Below are 13,782 nucleotides of genomic sequence, written 5' to 3'. Positions count from 1 at the left end.
CAGCTTGGACCCAAGGTTGCTGGCTTGAGCAAGGGGTCACTCAGTCTGCTGAGGGCCCACGGTCAAGGCACATATGAGAAAGCAATCAATGAACAACTAAGGTCGCAACAAAAAACTGATGATTGATGCTTCTCATCTCTCTCCGTTCCTGTCTGTCTGTCCCTGTCTATCCTTCTCTCTGACTCTCTCTCTGTCCCTGTAAAAAAAAAAAAAAAAGTATATGACTATCCAAGCCCTGGCCAGTTGGCTCAGTTGGTTACAGCATTGTCCCTGATACACCAAGGTTATGGGTTCAGTCCCCGGTTTTGGACACATACAAGAAGCAACCAGTGAAAACATAAATAAGTGGAACAACATATTGATGCTTCTCTCTCTTTCTCCTCTTCCCCTCTCTCCCTCTAAAATTAATAAATAAAAATTTAAAAACTAAATGATAAAGTATATGACTGTCTAACCACTATGTCCTACATCTAAAACTATTACAAAATAATATTGAATGTAAACTGTAATTGAAAAATAAAATTTTGCCTGACCTGTGGTGATGTGGTGGATAAAGCATTGACCTGAATGCTGAGATCATTGGTTCAAATCCCCAGGCTACCCAGTCAAGGCATATACAAGAAGCAACTACTACTACAAGTTGATGCTTCCAGGTCCTCCCCATCCTCCTTTCTCTCTCTCCCTCTTCTCTCTGAAACTCAATAAATAAAATCTTTAAAAAAATAAATATTTAAAAAATAATACACAACAGTTCAAATGCTATAGAGGTGTTTACCTGAAACCTATGCACTCTTTTTTTTTTTTTTTTGACAGAGACAGAGAGAGACACAGATAGGGACAGACAGACAGGAAGGGAGAGAGATGAGAAGCATCAACTCCTTGTTGCAGCACCTTAGTTGTTTATTGATTGCTTTCTCACCTGTGCCTTGACCGCGGGGTTACAGCAGAGCGAGTGATCCCTTGCTTAAGCCAGTGACCTTTGGGCTCAAGCCAGCAAACCATGGGGTCATGTCTATGATTCCACGTTCAAACCAGCAACCGCGCTCACGCTCTTAAGCCCCTGTTCAAGCTGGATGAGCCTGCACTCAAGCTGGTGACCTGGGCGTTGCAAACCTGGGCCCTGTGCATCCCAGTTTGACACCCTATCCACTGTGCCACTGCCTGGTCAGGCAAAACCTATGTTATCTTTTTTTTTTTTCTGAAGTGAGAAGCGGGGAGGCAGAGAAACAGACTCCTACATGTGCCTGACGGGGATCCATCAGGCAAGCCCACTAGGGGGTGATGCTCAGCCCCTCTGGGCCGTTGCTCCATTACAACCAGAGCCATTCCAGTGCTTGAGGTGGAGGCCATGGAGCCATCCTCAGCACCTGGGACAACTTTGCTCCAATGGAGCCTTGGCTGTGGGAAGTGAAGAGAGAGAGAGAGAGAAAGAAAAGGGGGAAAGGTGGAGAAGCAGATGGGTGCTTCTCTTGTGTGCCCTGACCAGGAATCAAACCTGGGACATCCACATGCCAGGCCAATGCTCTACCACTGAGCCAACTGGCCAGGGTAAAACCTATTTACTCTTATTAATGTCACCCTGTTAAATTTAATTTTCTAAAACACACACAAATAATAAAATAGAAATCTCTATTTTAAAAAATCTAATAAAGGAAGACAGAATGGCTGCAGGTGAAGGCAGGATTATATGTTTGGTAGTAAGAAGATGGGGAATGCTTATGTGATGATTTCTACTTTTTCTGCGAAGGAGGAGGGTAAAGTTATCTACTGAGAGCGTGCAGGAACAGAGGGGAACCAAAGTTTGGTGAAAGAGGGACTGTTTGAATTAACAATGAAAACTAGAAAGTAAGACGACCTAGCTTGGATGATGTTGGGGGCTGAATGGGAGATTCTCTGGAACTGATCTGTCCTGTTCTGTGGCTTTCTCGAGCAGTGCACAAACTACTTACAACCTGAGCCTTAGAGAAAGCAGAAAATTCAGTTCATTTAGGTTGGGGATTTTCTAGATGGATGAAGTTTAAAAAAAGAATTAAAAAAAAGAGAGAGAAACAAAGGAATTTAAGGTCATGGCAAATTAGTGAAATTATAGATCATGGACTCTAAGCTAAATCAGAAAGGAAAATAAGAAAGGAATTGAAAGAAAGCTGATTAGGATCAGAGAATGAGAGGGTCCTGATGAGGTCAAAGAAAGTTATAGGAGTGCCTAACAGGTCATTTAGGAAGAGAGGAGGTTGGGGTCAAAGAAGATACTTGAATCAGAGATTCTGAAATGGGCACAATTATAGATGATGGCTGGGCCCAAGGGGATATGGGGAGAGTGGCTAGCTCAGGTAGAGTCAAGGAGAAGGATGTTGGGGAGATAAAAAAAAAATGAGCAGCCCAGACCTTAGTGTATGGATCATGCCTGACGGTGCAGTGGATAAAGCACCGACCTGGAAATGCTGAGGTCGCTGGTTCGAAACCCTGGGCTTGCCTGGTCAAGGCACATATGGGAGTTGATGCTTCCAGCTCCTCCCCCCTTCCCTCTCTCTGTCTCTCTCTCCTTGCTCTCTCTCTCTTCTCTCTAAAAAAAAAATGAATAAATAAATTAAAAAACAACAACCTAGAAACCCAGTTAAATTTGAATTTTAGATAAACAAAGGATAGGTTGTGATTTTTAAAAAAGAATTATGTCCTGGTTTGTTTTTGCTTTTGTTTTGCTAATTCTGCCAACCTTAGGTGACATTTGTCAAAGGCTGGAGGCTTGTTGTTTTTTTTGTTTGTTTGTTTTTGTTTTTTGTTTTTGTTTTTGTTTTTTTTTTTTTTTCTGAAGCCGGAAACGGGGAGAGACAGTCAGACAGACTCCCGCATGCGCCCGACCGGGATCCACCCGGCACGCCCACCAGGGGCGATGCTCTGCCCACCAGGGGGCGATGCTCTGCCCCTCCGGGGGCGTCGCTCTGCAGCGACCAGAGCCGAGTTCTAGCGCCTGGGGCAGAGGCCAAGGAGCCATCCCCATCGCCCGGGCCATCTTTGCTCCAATGGAGCCTTGGCTGCGGGAGGGGAAGAGAGAGACAGAGAGGAAGGAGGGGGGGCGGGGTGGAGAAGCAAATGGGCGCTTCTCCTATGTGCCCTGGCCGGGAATCGAACCCAGGTCCCCCGCACACCAGGCCGACGCTCTACCGCTGAGCCAACCGGCCAGGGCCGTGGAGGCTTGTTTTTTGAATTGTCACAATTGTGAGAAGTGGTACTATCAGCATCTAGTGGATTGAAGCCAGTGATGCTACTAAACACCTAACAATGCACAGGACAGCTCCCACAACAAAGAATTTCCAGCCCAAAATGCCAATAAGGATCAGGTTGAGAAACCCTGCATTTGAACAGTGATCTCAATTTTTATCACAAACTCTCCTTTAAACATTTTTAAACATGCACCCTTGTGATTTATACAGTATTACCTGTAATGCTGACCTAATATATTTTGCACATTTTAAAATCACAAAAATGTTTTAAAATTTAAAATCAAAAGATGAGATAAAGCTGATATAAATACTATAATATATTTTAAAATACAAAATTTTGATTATCTATAAAAAAAATCCCCTCATGCTCCCACAAACTTTTCATTTAAGTAAAAGCAATGTTATTGACTTTACTTACTTTTAAAGATTTTATTTATTGACGTTAGAGAGAGGAGAGAGAGAGAGAAATGGAGAGAGGAGTGGGAAGCATCAACTTGTGCCTTGACCAGGCAAGCCCAGGGCTTCAAACTGGCGACCTCAGCATTCTGGGTCAACTCTTTATCCACAGGCCAGGGAATGTTTTACTTTCAAAATAGTGGTTTAACACATTATGATATTATAATTTGAAAAGCTTGACTCTATGATCTGTTTACTCTATTACTTGGTTTTTTTGTTTGTTTTTGTTTTTTTACAGAGACAGAGAGAGGGATAGACAGGGACAGACAGACAGGAATGGAGAGAGATGAGAAGCATCAATCATTAGTTTTTCATTGCGCGTTGCAACACCTTAGTTGTTCATTGATTGCTTTCTCATATGTGCCTTGACCGTGGGCCTTCAGCAGACCGAGTAACCCCTTGCTGTAGCCAGCGACCTTGGGTTCAAGCTGGTGGGCTTTTGCTCAAACCAGATGAGCCTGCCCTCAAGCTGGCGACCTCTATCCACTGCGCCACCGCCTCGTCTATTACTTGGTTTTAATGTAAATGAAACTCACAAAAATATAAAGGATGCAAATAGAAAAATACTTGGCTTGGCTTTTTTTCTTTTTACTAAAGCCCCAATGAAAGGACTGAATGACTGGAATGGAGGTCTCATGTATTGGTGCAGGCTTAAATTTTGTGTCCTGTTCTCTGACTCTTTTTTTTTTTTTAATTTTTATTTATTGATTTTAGTGAGAGAGGAAATGGGAGAGAGAAAGAGAGAGAGACAAGACATCAATCTGTTCCCATATGTGCCCTGACCAGGAATCGAACTGCACAGCCTCTGTGCTTTGAGAGGATGCCCTAACCAATAGAGCTATCTGGCCAGGGCACTGGGCTTTTTTAAACATAAAATTAATTTTCAGTCTCAATCAACTTTATTGAAATTCAGTGGGTTAATTTTTGTTTTCCATATCAATCAGTTGCATTTGAAAATTAATCTGAAAATGATATACTTTTTTTCTGAAATGAGAAGCGGGGAGGCAGACAGACAGACTCCCGCATGTGCCCCACCGAGACCCATCGGCATGTCCATTGCTCCGTTGTGCCCGGAGCCATTCTAGCACCTGAGGCAGAGGCCATGGAGCTGTCCTAAGCACCCGGGCCAACTTTGCTTTCATGGAGTATGTTTGCAGGAGGGGAAGAGAGAGATAGAGAGGAAGGAGAGGGGGAAGGGTGGAGAAGCAGATGGGTGCTTCTCCTGTGTGCCCTGGCCAGGAATCGAACCCGGGACTTCATACATCAGGCCTACACTCTACCACTGAGCCAACTGGCCAGGGCCAGAAGATGATAACTTTTAACAAATATATTTAGAATTTACTGAATCTCTTTTATTTGTGATACACTTAGAAAACTATTCCCGAGGTTTTATGTATGCAAATATGAGTAATTTTAGAAGTGACATACTTCTATATTTTTTGGCAAAGAGAATTTCACCAAAATAGAAACACTTCTAAATATAATTTTTCAAAACGTTCATTTGCAATAGCTTCCAAAAAGCAGTTTTTTCACTTGTTACACTATTAACTTTATCTTGGTGGAAGAGTTTTAAAATATTGTTTTTTAGTATCTATAAAGTAGCATATTCTTTACAGCCAGTTATCATCATCAAAAAATTCAAGCCCTGGCCAGTTGGCTGAACTGCAGAGCACCAGCCTGGCATGTGGATATCCCAAGTTCAATTCCCAGCCAGGGCACACAAGAGAGATGCCCATCTGTTTCTCCACCCCTCTCCTCTCCTCTCCTCTCCTCTCCTTTCTCTCTCTCTCTCTCTCTCTCTCTCTCTCTCTCTCTCTCTTCTCCTCCCCTCCTGCAGCCATGGATCAATTAAAACAAGTTGGCCCCAGGCTCTGAGGATGGCTCCATAGCCTCTGCCTCAGGTGCTAAAAATATGGCAGTTACAATGGAACAAGGGCCCCAGATGGGCAGAGCATTGACCCTGGTGGGCATGCCAGGTGGATCCCGGTCAGGCGCATGCGTGAGTCTGTCTCTGCCTCCCCTCTTCTCACTAAAAAAAAAAAAAAAAAGTTCTCAGAGACTTCATGGGTATGCAAGAATTGGAAAGGGAAAGTGGAACGAAGTAGTAGAAACTGAAAGAAGTAGATGGGATAGTAAAGGGCCAAGGTTGGGATTATTGGGACCAAACACTTGGAGAGGCCCTAGAGGTCTGGAACCTGGACCTGGAGGGAGAACATGCCGCTCACTTATCCCAGGCACCTCAGTAACTCAGAGGGCTCTGCAGGGCCGGGGCTCTGACCACTAAAGAGGGTTGCTGGCCGCTGACACTGCTATCTCAGGGGAATGTGATGAGGCTTCTTCTGGGAATATGTAGAAAATCCAGAGCTAGAACCAACTGCTGCTGCTGGCACAAAGAACTGTTGCCTAGGTGACACTGATAGAAAAAGGAAGCAAACAGGAAGGAGCAAGTCCCTTCTCCCTTCTTCCTGCCTCCGATCTCCCACTTAGCAGGACCTAACAGAGACAGCCTGGCAAAGGAAAAGTGGGAATTTCAGAGACCCAGCCTCAGCACCCCAAAACAGTATAGATGGTAGGTTGGAATCTGTGAAACAGTTTCTTTATAACAGCAGAGTTAGATGATCATTATTCAGAGTACACCCAAAGGATGAGGGAGAGGCAGGAGTCTAGGACATTGCACAGGTTTCTAGTGTCAGTAACCAAATGAACAGCAAAGAAAGCAGTAGAGTATATGTGAAGTGGGGAGTAGAGAGGAGCTAGGGTGGAGCATGTGCAAAGATCTGTAAGGGTTGATACATTTAGGTCAAAAATAATAAAAGGCATAAACTCCATTGAATCTGAAACAAAGGGAAGGGTATGTTTAAAACAATGTTTTAGCTTTCCATTTCCCAATCATCTTTTAGTCCATTAAGAAGTATCTCACACTTTCCCCTATATTGGCAAGAGGCCATCTCCTTGTTGCAAGATAGTAACAAAAGTTTAATATATGTTCATAACAAAATTATCTCAAAAATTTTATTTAACACTTGGCTTCTAATGTTTTATGTGAGAGAGTAAGGCAGAAGTCTTGAAAGTAAATAATTTTTTACTGAATCCTCATATTTTTAGAATGGCACCCCATCCTTAATCAGAGAAGCTACCTTCTACCCTCTCCTGGTAATCAATCTTAAGCCTTCTGCAGGGGCCCTGGAGGGACAGTTACTTGGGAGCTAATGGGGAAAACTGGTGGTTTAACTACTTATGAAATAGACTTTTAATCAATTTTTGCTTTTAGTCCCAACTTGACCCCTGCTTCTTGAAGTACCTGGTGCTGCCCATTCTTGAGCCTGTTGGTGCTTCTCTGGGGCGTATCAAGCTTGCTCTTGGCCTGTCCTTTGACAGATGATGGGTTTCTTAAGTCCGTTTCCACTATCCTTCTGCTTTCCAGCTTCTAAAATGTTAGTGAGCTTATCTCTTCTTCTGTTCTCTGAGAGTCAGAAAAAGAGACAAATGGACAGACCGTATATAACAATAGAAATCTGACCCATAACCTCGGCAGCAGTAAACCCAGGAATCCAAACCACAACCTCTGAGACAATCAACCCAGAATGGTCTGAACTTTTCAATGAGTCAATGAGTCAGCTTCCTTATATTTTTGCCCCCACTTCCAACACAGGACCGGCCAGAGAAAGCCTATCCAATTACATAAGAAGCCTGGCTTCTAATAGGCCACTTCTTGCTTTACTATGACAGTGGCCTCCAATCAGAGTATATCTAAAGCCTTCCTTTCTCCCCCACTAGAAAGCTTTCCCACTCCTCTGCCTGAGTTCTCTGATTCTTTGCCAAACACAAGTGATGGTGGCTGACTCCCAGCTATAGAAAGCTCCAAATAAATAGCTTCTGTTTGTTTTAACTTGGGTGGTCTTCCTCTTTTTCTATCCTTTTTTACACTGAAGTTTTGCATTATCCCCATTTTTAGAGGGATTTCAGGAACAAGTGGAGTTACATGTGGCTCAATCCATCATCTTTAACTGGAGGTCTCTGCCTATGCTCTTTTCTCTGTGACTAATTCACTCTTTCCCCTCCAGCTCCAGATATACCAGAAACGACCTGTCTTTTCTTCTTGCAAACCTGGATGGGATATTAAACACCTTTTCATATTCCTCCCAAGTATGATCTATTTTGGAATAGCTCTGGCCGGATAGCTCGGTTGGTTAGAGCGTTGCATCCCAATACCCAAAGGTAGCAAGTTAGATACCCAATCAGAGCACATACAGGAACAGATTGATGTTTTTCTCTCTTTCTCTCTCTAAAATCAGTAAATAAATTTCAAAAAAAATCTATTCGAACAAAAGTATTAAAGAATGTTACAGACCCTTACCTACATGAGATAGGTTATATAACATGTACATACCTGACAGTAAAGAACTTAAACTTGCCTGACCGGTCGGTGGCGCAGTGGATAGAGCGTCGGACTGAGATGCTGAGGACCCGGGTTCGAGACCCCGAGGTTGCCGGCTTGAGCGTGGGCTCATCTGGTTTGAGCAAAAGCTCACCAGCTTGGACCCAAGGTCGCTGGCTCGAGCAAGGGGTTACTTGGTCTGCTGAAGGTCCGTGGTCAAGGCACATATGAGAAAGCAATCAATGAACAACTAAGGTATCGCAGCGGGGAACTGATGATTGATGCTTCTCATCTCTCTCCGTTCCTGTCTGTCTGTCCCTGTCTATCCCTCCCTCTGACTCTGTTAAAAAAAAAAAAAAAAGAACTTAAACTCAACTCCCAAACACTTGAAACATTTCTTTCTGCCCCGAAGTCTCTCCTCTGAGATGACTTTCTCTTTCTCCCAGGAAAGTTGGAGCCTTGCTGACTTCTCCATCTCTGATTGATTCCCCTAAATCTTCTAAATGCTCACCCCTTTACCTTACAAAGCAAATTCAGTTCAGCCCCTAATCACACCACTAACTGCAGAACAAAAGAAATGCTGATTCACCAGCCTTTCAACCCCTATTGTTAGGTGACCTTGTCCCATTGGGGATGTGTGTGTTTCACCCCCATTCTAAGGGGCATTCATGAATTTCTTCTAAATGAATACCGGCATCTTTCCCAAGAGGTAATTTCATTCCATCTAGTCAGGAGAAAAAAAAGTTCCCTATATCTCTAAACCACCAAAAAAGGAAACCTTTCTTCACTTTGGTAACAGTTTTTTTGGTGTGTGTGTGTTTTCAACTAGCTTTCAAGCTTCTTGAGTGCTTAGCTACATATTTTTATAATCTGTAGAGTACCTAATAATATTACAAAAGTTTATAGAAGAGATCAGTGGGCAGAAAGGATGGATAGAATTTCAGTGGAAGGAAATAGGTTTTTCAGAAATAGCCTATTTTGTGGTTCCTCTAAGTTTTGACCTTTATCTCAACACACTAAACCAATCCAATAAAGGGTACTATATTAAAAACCGTTATTGTGTATATCCAGTGCAGGGCACTCAGGTTTTAGTTGACCCATGTGCCGTGCATTCATTATTAATATCTTTCATTTGCTCTGTCAGTTAGGGATTGAGTTCCTGGTAACAAAGACTTGGCTGCAGTGGCTTAAAAAATTAGTTTTCTTTCTCATGTAAAAGAAGTCCAGAGGTAGTAATTCAGGGTTAGCAGAGAAACTACAGAAGGCACACAGGATCCAGGCTTTTTCTGCCTCTCCACTCTGTCTTCCTAAGCACCTGGCTTTCATGTTTAAGGTGACACTGCAGTGTCAGAAAGCTGTTGGAGCTCCAGACATCAGGCCCTAGTTTAGCAAGAAGTAAGTGGAAGAGCAATGACAAAATGGCAGAAAAAGCCTGTGGCAGTTGTCTTGTACACCTTTTTGGAAATTTACCAAAAGTCCAATGCAAAAACTTTTTTATCCTTTTTTTTCAAAAATGTTTGTTGAATAATTGGGTTGACATTGGTTAATAAAATTATACAGGTTTAGGTGGGCAATTAATTCTATAATACATCAACTGTGTTCACCACCCCAAGTCAAATCTCCCTCCATCACCACAGTGCAAAAACTTTTGTTTACACCTCATTGACCAGAACTTCAGTCACATGGCCATACCCAATCCCAATGGAGAAAGAAATGTTTTGTGTTGCTGTTTTTTATTTTAATTGCAAATTCCTGTCTCATTCCAGATCTACTCAGAATCTCTGGGGATGGGTTCCGGGAATTTGCTTCTTTGTTTGTATGGATGTACTAGAGTTTGTTATCCATTTATCTATTGAAAAACATTTTGGTTGCTTTCTTTCTTTTTTTAAAAAAATTATTTATTGATTTCAGCAAGAGTGAAAGGGTGAAAGAGCGAGAGACAGGAACATCAATCTGTTCCTGTATGTGTCCTGACTACAGATCGAACCAGCAACCTCTGTGCTTCGGGATGATGCTGTAGCCCACTGAGCTCTCCAGCCGGGGCAGATTGCTTTCCGTTTATGACTAAAGCTGCTTTAAAACATTGTGTGCAGGTTTTTGTGTAGACTTAAGTTTTCAACTCATTTGGGTAAATACTTAGAAGAATGATTGCTGGGTTGTATGGTAAAACTATGTTTAGCATTGTATGAAACTGACAAAATATCTTCAGAAGTGACTACCATGTTGCATACCCACAAGCAATGAATGAGAATTCCTGTTGCTCCATTTTCTCCTCAGCATGTTTGGATTTTAGCCATTGTCATAGGATTTAGTTATTCAATGAAACACTGGTATCTCATTGTTTTAATTTGCTAATAACATATAATGTTGAACATCTTTTCATGTGTTTATTTGGATGTCACATAACTTTTCTGGTGAAGTGTCCATTCAAATCTTTTGTTCACTTTTTAACTGGGTTGTTAAGTTTCAAAAGTTCTTTTATATTCTGGATAACAAATCTTCATTAAACATGTGTTTTGCAGATATTTCCTCCCAACCTGTGGCTTGTCTTTTCATTCTCTTGTCTAATCAACTTTTTTAGCATAAAGATGATCATATTTTCTTCTTAAATCACTGCTGTATTTTGTGATGTTCCCATTTTAGTCCTAATATTACTTATTTGCTTCGATTTCTCCTTTATCTTCATTAGTCTCACATGACTTGGTTTCATTAGTCTTTTTCAAAGTCTGACCTTAGTTTTGTTGGCCATTTGAATTGCATATTTTTTTTGTGTGTGTGTGGCAGAGACAGAGAGAGAGTCAGAGAGAGGGACAGATAGGGACAGACAGACAGGAAGGGAGAGAGATGAGAAACATAAATTCTTTGTTGCAGCTTCTTAGTTGTTCACTGATTGATTTCTCATATGTGCCTTGACCGGGGGGCTACAGCAGACCGAGTGACCCCTTGCTCAAGCCAGCGACCTTGGGTCCAAGCTGGTGAGCTTTGCTCAAACCAGATGAGCCTGCGCTCAAGCTGGTGACCTCGGAGTCTCGAACCCGGGTCATCCACATCCCAGTCTGACGCTCTATCCACTGCGCCACCGCCTGGTCAGGCGCATCTATTTCTATTTTAATTTATTCTCTGATCTTTATATTCTTCCTTCTACTATTTTGGATTTATTCTTTTGTTTTTCTTCTAATATATTAAGCCAATCACTTATGTAATTAACTTTTAGTCTTATTTTCTTGTTTAAAAGCATATAAGTTTATTAATTTACCTGTACTCTATAAATTTTCATATATAAAGTATTTTTATATATTATCTCTCAAATCTTATATTATAAATTTCAATTGGGATTTCTTCTTTGATCTTTCAGGGTTTTTTTTAAATCTACAAATGTATGGAGTTTTAAAAATAATCACTTTTTATTCTTTATTTTTTTAAGTGAGAGGATGGGGAGATAGTGAGACAGACACCTGCGTGTACCCCAACCAGGATCCACGTGGCAATCCTGTCTGGGGCTAATGCTGGAATCAATTGAGCTATTTTTAATGCCTGAAGTTGATGCGCTCAGACCAATCAAGCTGCCTCAGCACCCAGGTCCAATACTCAAACTATTCGAGCCACTGGCTGTGGGAGGGGAAGAGGGAGAGAGGAGGAGTAGGGGGAGAGGGAGAGAAGCAGATGGTCACTTCTCTTGTGTGCCCTGACCAGGGAGTGAACTCTGGAAATCTGCATGACAGACTGGCATTTTATCACTGAGCCAACTGGCAGGGCCAATAATAATTTTTTTCCTTTCTTTTAAAATAAAAGTGAGAGTAGGGGAGGCAGAGAGATAGACTCCTGCATGCACCCTGACTGGGATCCATCCAGCAAGCCCCTCAAGGGGTGATGCTCTTGTCCAGCTGGGGTGTTGCACCATTGTCCAGCAATCAAGCTTATTTTAGCACCTGAGGCAGAAGCCACAGGAGCCATCCTCAGCAACTGGGGGCAATTTGCTTGAATCAATTGAGCTATGGCTGCAGGAGGGGGAGAAAGAGAGAGAGAAGGGGGAGGGGTAGAGAAGTAGATGGTCACTTCTCCTGTGTGCTCTGACCAGGAATCAAACCTGGGACATCCACACTCCAGGCCAATGCTCTACCGCTTAGCCAACTGGCCAGGGCCTAATAGTCATTTTAAAATTGATTTCTAACTTAATTGTAATATGGCCAGAGAATGAGATCTGTATGATAGCATTTTTTTTTCAATTTATAATAAGGCACAATAGCCTAAATCAAAATTAATTTTCTTTAGTCTTCCTTGTATGTTTGAAAAATATGTATGTCCTCAAAATACTAGGTGCAGAGTTCTATACAAGTTCCTTAGAAAATGTTCATAGTATCAAAGACATTTCTGCAATGACTGGTTATTCTTGGATGTCTTTTCATACGTAAGAATTTATAAACGAAATGTTTTCTGTCCTCTCAAAATTCTTATGATGCAGACTAACTCCAATATAATGCTATTGGGACATGGGGGATTTGGGAACTAATTAGGTCATTAGGGTGTAGCTCTCATGAATGGGATTAGCGCCTTATTAAAGAGGCCCCAGAGAGTTCCTTACTCCTTTGACCAAGTGAGGACACAGTGAAAAGACAGATGTCTATAAACCAGGAGGCAGCCACTTACCAGACAATAAATCTGTTGGCACCTTGATCATAGACTTCCCAGGCTCCAGAACTGTAAGAAATATACTTTTGTCATTTGTAAACCACTTAGTCAATGAAATTTTGTTTAAAAAGCCTGAATGGACTAAGAAAAGAGTGAAGTATTAAAAAGCTGATTGGATATTCCTTATGCATAGATGGGGCTTGTTGACTAGGCATTCAGTGTTGGGTGATTGCTTATGGACCCAGACAGTTCATTATGGATCCCTCAAATGTCACTATTCTGCCTTTCTAATCTATCTTCTAAAATTATATGGACAATTTGTTTGCTATTATCTCCTCTCCTGTCTGTACATTTTTCCCTTTGAGTTTATAAACTTTTCACTCCTTTACTTTCATTAAAACAGGGGTCTCCAAACTTTTTACACAGGGGGCCAGTTTACTGTCCCTCAGACCATTGGAGGGCTGCCAAATACAGTGGTCCTCTCACTGACCACCAATGAAAGAGGTGCCCCTTCCAGAAGTGCAGTGGGGGCCGGAAAAATGGACTCAGGGGGCCGCATTGCAGCTCGCAGGCCATAGTTTGGGGATGCCTGCATTAAAATTCTTTTTTAATTGATGTTGTCATCCTGAAGTGCAGAGGTTGCTGGTTCAACCCTCGGTCAGGGAACACACAGAAGCAGCTTGATGTTCTTGTGTCTGTCTCTCCCTGCCTCTCTCTCTTAAAAAAAAAAAAAAAAAAAAAAAAAAAAAAGGAAAGAAATTGTTTTATTGATGTGTATATGCATTCAGAAAAGTGACCAGAAATATGCAACCTGAACACACATGTAAACCAGCACTCAGATTAAGAAATACGACATGGTGAGCACTTTGTGAGCCTCCTCCTACTCCTCCAGTCATTTCTCTACTGAGTAATGTCTTCTAATAATATGGATATTTGGGTAGTTTCCAGTTTAAGGCTAGTACAAAATATGGGTATGAACATTTTTTATACATATCCTTTTAAAAAATATTTATTAATTTTAGAAAAAGAAAGAAAAGCAGGAAGGGAGGAAGGAGCGGGAAGCATCAACCTGCAGTTATTGCATGTACCCTGACCAGT

General features: G+C 41.9%; 1 protein-coding gene across 3 annotated transcripts in view; it reads left to right on the top strand.

Moving 5' to 3' along the window:
* EXD2 (exonuclease 3'-5' domain containing 2) overlaps positions 1-13,782 on the top strand; it is an 88,846-nt gene that overhangs the window by 15,037 nt on the left and 60,027 nt on the right. Inside the window, exon 1 of one of the 3 annotated variants that reach the window (XM_066275931.1) lies at positions 12,733-12,755. The exons of the other annotated variants lie outside the window; for them this stretch is intronic. The gene's annotated coding sequence lies outside the window, so the exon portion shown is untranslated. Of the gene's footprint in view, positions 1-12,732; positions 12,756-13,782 lie in introns of those variants that run through there. 3 annotated transcript variants of the gene reach the window in all.

This window comes from Saccopteryx bilineata, chromosome 4 (genome assembly GCF_036850765.1).
Source record: "Saccopteryx bilineata isolate mSacBil1 chromosome 4, mSacBil1_pri_phased_curated, whole genome shotgun sequence".
NCBI lineage: Eukaryota > Metazoa > Chordata > Mammalia > Chiroptera > Emballonuridae > Saccopteryx > Saccopteryx bilineata.
This window is presented reverse-complemented; position numbering and strand designations above follow the sequence as displayed.